Source organism: Pongo abelii, chromosome 12 (genome assembly GCF_028885655.2).
Source record: "Pongo abelii isolate AG06213 chromosome 12, NHGRI_mPonAbe1-v2.0_pri, whole genome shotgun sequence".
NCBI lineage: Eukaryota > Metazoa > Chordata > Mammalia > Primates > Hominidae > Pongo > Pongo abelii.
Window position 1 is genome coordinate 101,077,150 of NC_071997.2, and position 7,377 is coordinate 101,084,526.

Here is a 7,377-nt window from a genome sequence, read left to right on the forward strand (position 1 = left end):
CTGATTGGAACCCCAATGACTCCACAGATGAATGGGAGAGAAAACACTTTTTAATGTGCATATTGGAGGGCCTACAAGGAACTAGGGCCAAATCTCTTAATTAATCTAAACTGTCCATGATAGACCAGAAGCAAGATGAGAATCACTTGGCCTTTATGGACAGGCTGAGAGAGGTGCTAATAAAACACACATCCTTATCCCCTGATTCAGTTGAGGGACAGATAATATGAAAGTACAATTTATTACACAGGCATCTCCCAATATTAGAAGGAAACTGCAGAAGCAGGCTTTAGGACCAGACAGCACCTTGGAAAACCTCCTGAGGATGGCCACCTCGGTCTTTTATAACAGGGACAAGGAGGAGGCCCAGGAGAAAGAGAAGAAACACAAAAGAAGGACAAAGGCTCTAGTAGCTGCTTTGCAGGCTTGCAAGATCCAGGATCCCTGAGGTGCATCTGCTAGTTGCTACCAGTGTGGCAAGTCAGGGCACTTTAAGAAGGAGTGCCCAGGGAGCAAGAAGAAGCCACCTTAACCCTGTTCAGCCTGTGGCAGGGACCATTGGAGATTGGACTGCCCTTGGAGATGGAAGTCACTAGGTTAGGAGCCAGTCTCACAGATGGTCCAAAAGGACTGATAGGTTCCAGGGCTCAAAACCCCGGCACCAGCAGCTCAAACTGCCATTATTGCACAGGAGCCCCAGGTGATTCTGGAAATTGAAGGAAGAAGAGTAGATCTCCTTGTGGACATTGGAGTCAGCCTCTCTCTTTTCTTCTCTAATCCAGGCCTCCCCTCTTCCCATAGCATGACTGTGATGGGCATCTCAGGAAAGGTTCTAACCCAAAATTTTCCTCAACCCCTTAGTTGTAGTTGGGGGGCCTACTATTTACACATGACTTCTTAATTATGCCTGAAAGTCTCACTCCTTTATTAGGTAGAGACATTTTAGCTTGCATGGGGTTGGCATCCTTATAGCCCTGGGACAGACTCTTTGTCTCTCCCTGGTGGAAGCTAATATTAATCCAGAAGTGTGGGCAACTCAAGGAAGAATAGGTTGAACTATAACTGCTAGGCCAGTCCAGATCCTTCTTAAGGATCCCACTTCTTTTCCTAACCAGAGAAAATATCCTCTAAAGCCAGAGGCTAGAAAAGGGCTAGAAGCCATTATTAATAACTTGAAAATGCAGGGCCTCTTCAAACCCTGTAACAGCCCCTTCAAATACTCCAGTATTAGGAGTGCAAAACCTCAATGGAGAATGGAGACTAGTTCAGTACCTCTGCCTCATTAATGAGACCATAGTCCCAATTTACCCAGTGGCCCCTAATCCTTATACCTTACTGACTCAACTACCTGAGGGAACTAAATAGTTCACAGTCCTAGGTCTAAAAGTTACCTTTTTCTGTAGACTATTACCTCCTGACTCTCAATACCTGTCTTCCTTTGAAGATCTCTCTGGTCAAACTGCCCAGTTAACATGGATGGTGCTGCCTCTGAGATTTTGACACAGTCCTCACTTGTTTGAACAGGCACCATCAAAGGACCTTTCTGAGTTTTCCCATCCTGAGGTCAGAATCTTGCAATATGTAGATGATCTTCTGCTCTGTGTCCCAACTTAGGAAGCTTCTCTGGAAGACACAGAAGCTCTTCTTAATTTCTTAGCTGACAGAAGATATAAGGTTTCAAAGTCCAAGACCCAGCTTTGCCAAACCTCAGTCAAGTACCTGGGTTTAGTGTTGTCTGAAGGGACCAGAACATTAGGGGAAGAAAAGATTAAGCCCATTTCCTTCTTCCCCTCCCTAACACCTTCAAGCAACTGAAAGGATGTTTGGGCATATAGGATTTTGCAGACTATGGATACCTGTGTACAGTGAGCTAGTTCACCCCTTATATCACCTCATAAAGGAGACCCAAGTGGCAAAAACTCATTTCCTAACTTGGGAACCTGAATCTCAAAAGGCCTTTAATCAGCTAAAACAAGCCTTTCTTAAGGCATCAGCCTTCAGCCTTTCCGTAGGGAGGGCCTTCAATCTTTATGTATCAGAAAGGAAGTAAATGGCCCTGGAAGTTTTAACTCAAGCCCAAGGACTAGCTCAACAGCCAGTGGCCTACCTGAGTAAGGAACTTGATTTGGTGGCTAAAGAATGGCCAGCATGCCTCTGAGCAGTTGCCATGGTGACCTTACTTGTACCAGAAGCCACTAAATTAAAACTCCCCTAGAAAATCCAGACTGGACCCTCTTTATGGATGGAAGTTCCTGTGTGGAGCAAGGAGTCCATTAGGCAGGATATGCAGTAGTCACTCTGAATGATGTTATTGAAACTGCACCCATCTCTCCAGGCACAAGCACTCAACTAGCTGAACTGATAGCTCTTACAAGAGCACTCAAATTCAGCAAGGGAAAGGTAACTAACATTGGCACTGACTCCAAGTATGCTTTCTTAGTCCTTCATGCTCATGCTGCCATCTGGAAGGAAAGGCACTTCTTTACAGATAAAGGGCTCTCTATAAAATACCATCAGGAAATTAACAGGTTATTATCCTCAGTTTTCCTTCCACAAGAGGCAGCAGTGATGCATTGTAAGGGATATCAGGGGGAACAGATGAAATAGCTGAAGGAAAAAAGTTAGCTGATCAGGCAGCCAAGTCAGCAGCAATTAAGCCTCAGGGTCTTAACACACTCAAAGCCTCTCTAATCTGGGAAGGCTCCATAAGAAATTAAGCCCCAGTACTCCCTTCCAGAAATAGAATGGCCATTTCTTGAGGGTACACTTTCCAGCCCTCAGGGTAGCTACAGTCAGAGGATGGCAAACTCCACTTGCCAGCCTCTAGTCAGTGGAAAGTCCTTAAGACCCTTTACCAAGCTTTTCACTTAGGAAAGGATAAAACTTATCAGTGTGCCCAGAGATTGTTTATAGGGGAGAACTTATTAAGAATAGTCAAATATGTTAATGCCTGTGAAGTCTGTCTTAAAAATAATCACCTCAACAGGCAGCTCCTTCCTCCTCAAACCCAGAGGATGGGAAGCTATCCAGAGGAAGACTGACAGATAGACTTTACCCACATGCCAAAGATGAAGGACATTCAATACCTCCTGGTATGGGTAGATACTTTCACTAACTGGGTAGAAGCATTTCCATGCTATACAGAAAAGTCATCTGAGGTAATAAAAGTGTTAGTTAATGAAATAACTCCCCACTTTGGTCTACCTAAATACCTCCAAAGTGGCAATGGCCCCTCATTTAGGGCAGCCATCACACAGGGGGTCTCAAAGGCACTAGGCATACAGCATCATCTCCATTGTGCTTGGAGACCCCAGTCCTCAGGAAAGGTAGAGAAGACAAATGATATTATCAAAAGACACCTCAGAAAACTGTCCCAATAAACTCACCTTCCTTGGGTCACTCATCTTCCCATGGCTTTATTGTGGGTAAGAAATACCCCTTCAAAGTTAGGTCTAAGCCCTTTCGAGGTGCTGTATGGATGGCCTTTCCTTACCAGTGATTTTTTATTAGACCAGGAAACCTCTGAGTTGGTTAAGCATGTAACCTCTCTGGCTCACTTTCAACAGGAATTAACACAACTAGCAGAAGCCCAACCCCAAGAAACAAGGCCACCTTTATTTAACCCAGGAGATTTGGTATTGGTGAAAGCTCTCCCTTCTCTCTCTCCTTCCCTAAGCCCAAGCTGGGAAGAACCCTACACTTTTCTTCTTTCAACCCCCTTGGCGGTAAAAATTACAAAAATTGACTCCTGGATACATCACATTCAAGTCAAAGCCTGGAAGGCTGAGGGAGCAACTACTGACAGCCTAGAGGAATGTCCCAGATATTAATGCAAAGAAATAGGCGATCTTAAGCTGAAAATTAGAAAAGATAAGTAAATGAGTAAGGGTTACTCATCCTACTAAGTCTCACCCCTAACTTAACAGATACTTTTGGTCATTTCTACATTTCCTCTCAAAATTCACTGTCAGATATTAGAACTTCTTTTTGGTGCATGCTTGCAGGAAGATTTTGATTATCCATGGGTTTAAATTTGTAAATTCATAAACCCCCCAAGGGAAATTCTATATCTTAGTCAGTAGAATTTTAGATGGAAATTATGTATTATGCCACTCTTGTGGGAATTGCTATACTCACTCTACTATTTGCAGTAGGACTATACATTGTGGCACCTGCAATGTGGAATTCTGGTTGCAAAATTTTAATTGCTGTAATATTCTGCCTAATTATCATGTTTGTAACAAGTAATTATATAATAATTACAGGAAAGATTTAGCCAAAGTTAACACTAAAGTTACTGTAGCCACCCAATCCAATGTCACTTATCCTAAGAAAAACATTGCTTTTATATTAACGCTTTTGGTAAAGTACAGCGACATCTGGTGGAGGCAAACTAGTATTACAACCAATCAGAATGGCTAACAGCTGTCAAACCCTATTGTCATGGTTATGGCCTATACTACCCCCACTAATAATGGTAATCTTAATACTCATATTCGAGCCCTATATTCTAAATCTTCTTGTAAAATTTATCTCTTCTCACTTAGAAGTTATTAAACTCCAAATGGTGCTGCAGATGGAACCATGAATGGACACACCTTTCTTCTGAGGATGCTTAGATTGACCCCAGGAGGAGCCCTAGCTGTTTTACCCCACACAACACGCCTTTTCAGCAGGAAGTAGCCAGAAAGAGTCATCATCCAACACCCCCTAACAGCAGTTAGGGTTACCACTCCTGAGAGGGGAAATATGATAGAGGAGATAGAAAGGAATTATTTAGGCAGATAGTGAAGGTAAAAGAGTCCTCAGCAGGGCTTCCTTTTAAACAAAAAGCATCCTTCCAAATCATTTCTTTTTTAACAAAGAGCAGTCTGAAAAATTGAGCTGCAAATATAGATAAGAAAGGTGGAAGCTTACATGGGTGAATGCTGGAAGCTGTGCCGATAGAAAAGGGCTACCTGGAGGCCAGACATATCCAACATGGATGCTCCATCTTCCCTTTGTTTGTTACCACATATACAATAAAGAAACAGGCAACATGGCACCAGCAGGCAGAGGATCCAACTGCATAATAAAAGATTAGGGTGGGGGCAGCCAGCTTTTCGTGCTCTATGCAAATAGTACACCTAGTCTTAACCAGTTTTTCACATCTTACATAAATGGCACATCTAGTCCAACCAATCTTTTGTGCCCAATGTAAATCAGGCACCACCTCCTCACCAAGCTTCTATAAAACCCCCTGCATTTTGCCACAGATCCAGCAACCCATTTTTTTGGGACCCCTCTCTGCTTCATAGAGCTCTTCTCTTTTGCCTATTAAACTTCTGATTTTAACCTCGCTCCTTGTGTGTTCACATCCTTGATTTTCTTGGCATGAGACAATGAACCTCAGGTATCACCCCAGGCAATGAGGCCACTTCATTACCTTCACCAATGCATTAAACAGAATCTCACTCTATATCCTAAATTATATGATGTGAAGAAGACAAGCACTATTCCAACTGTGCTTGATAAGTGATTTTTGCAAAGAAATAAAACAATTCTCAATATTACTAAGGTTTTAAATTACAGTGTACTAAATAAATATTAGTTTTACTGTTTTCCCCCACCATTTTCCTATATATTCATAACCAACAGTAAGATAGTTTTTAATGTCTTCACAACAAAATTTTAAAGGTCAAAGAACAATTGTGATTTCTCCACTGATAATTAAAATTACTTTACAGGGTTTCAGCATGCACAGTCACTTTTAGGGTCCCGTGCTACTGTGCAAAGCAAGGACTGCTAATACATGCACACACACACAACACATACACACACACACAACCCACTGGCTTTGATTTGCTATTACAGTTAGGCCTTGAACAACATGGGAGTTAGGGACACCAACCGCTACATAGTTGAAAATCTGTGTATAACTTTTCACTCTCCCAAAACTTAACTTCTTGTGTCTAGTGTTGACCAGAAGCCTTACCAATAACATCAAAAGTCAATTAAATACTTTTCCTGTTATATGTATTACATACTGTATCCTTACAATAAAGTAAGCTAGAAAAAAGAAAATGTTATTATGAAAATCATAAAAAAGAGGGAATATGTTTACCGTATTGTACTGTATTTATCAGTATGATAAATTTGTGTTATCTGTTGACAAGATGAATTATGTATCTGAAATGGCTGGCAACCTCAGTTGCAGGACACTTTGAGGAGATGGCTGATTGCAGATCTAGGGCAGAGAATGAATAAGGTAAGCCTGGAATGACATGTTTTGCAGAAAGCAAGTAAGCACTCAAAGACTAATGAGGTCATGTCAAAAGCACACAGGAGCCAGTCTGGAAAGGCTTCCAGTAGCCAAAGTTGGGACAGTTGAGGATCAAAAAGAAAAAAGACTATAAATGATGGAAATGCATAAAACATGTAAAAATCAACCTGTCTCTAACTTTACTGAGAAAAATCCAGAACAAAGCAAAACCTTGCTTACTAACATGGGGGTCACTGCTAGAGCAACTTCTTACTCTAGATATTGGTAGCTAAAGAAAAAGAATCAAACACACAGTCTGTCTTTCCAGTAGGGACTGTATATCAGGACAACCCCATAGTCCCAGTTTTTAAGGGAAAGCTCTTCCTTACTGAAGACTGTCTGCTAAAAAACAGAAAGAGGCAGAGAACTGGATTGTCACAAAATAGTCCCACTCAGACCTAGAGCTGATCCCAAGGGAAAAGTGTAACTTTATAGAGGAGGAATCTAATAATCAGCATCTTACCTCAATCATCAAATCAACATCCCTAATGGTGGCAAATTCAGATGACATGTGCTGTCTCTGGATGTTATGTATGGTGACTTATACAGCATCACCTATGAGGTACTCTTGCCTAAGATGTTTACCCAGAATCTAATTACACTTTTAGATCCAACTTCAGCTTACAGAAAATGCAGAGGATATAGGGAGAAAATGAAATAAAGCCATAAAGAAATTGATAAATCCCAAATGTGTCTGTTCTACAAAGCAGTTTAATTGTTTCTCCAGCAAGATAATAAAAGGAGGGGTTGTCTGTTCTTAATTAAAAGAGATTTAAGAGGCACATTAATCAAATGTAATGTATGGTACTTCATTGGACATTGGTTTGAATAAACACATTATAGAGCTCATTTTGTGGAGATCACTGGAAAATTTGAATATAGACTAGGTATTAAGTGATATTAGGAGATGATTATGAATTTTATTAGAAATAAATACATTTTATTAGCAATAAATAAATAGCACAAAAACTTCCTTTTCAAGATGCATAATAAAATACATAGGGGTATGATATTGTAAGATAACATGTAAGATCTGTTATTTACTCTAAAATGCTTTAGCAGAAGAAAACTGAAAG

At 40.9% G+C, this 7,377-nt stretch overlaps 1 long non-coding RNA gene across 1 annotated transcript in view; it reads left to right on the forward strand.

The window, feature by feature from the left end:
• The window catches only part of LOC129057729 (uncharacterized), an 82,169-nt gene extending 75,053 nt beyond the window's left edge, over nucleotides 1-7,116 (forward strand). The window contains exon 3 of the long non-coding RNA XR_008522468.1: nucleotides 6,191-7,116. This is a non-coding gene — a long non-coding RNA (uncharacterized LOC129057729). The remainder of the gene's footprint in view (nucleotides 1-6,190) is intronic.
• Nucleotides 7,117-7,377: the final 261 nt, after the last annotated feature.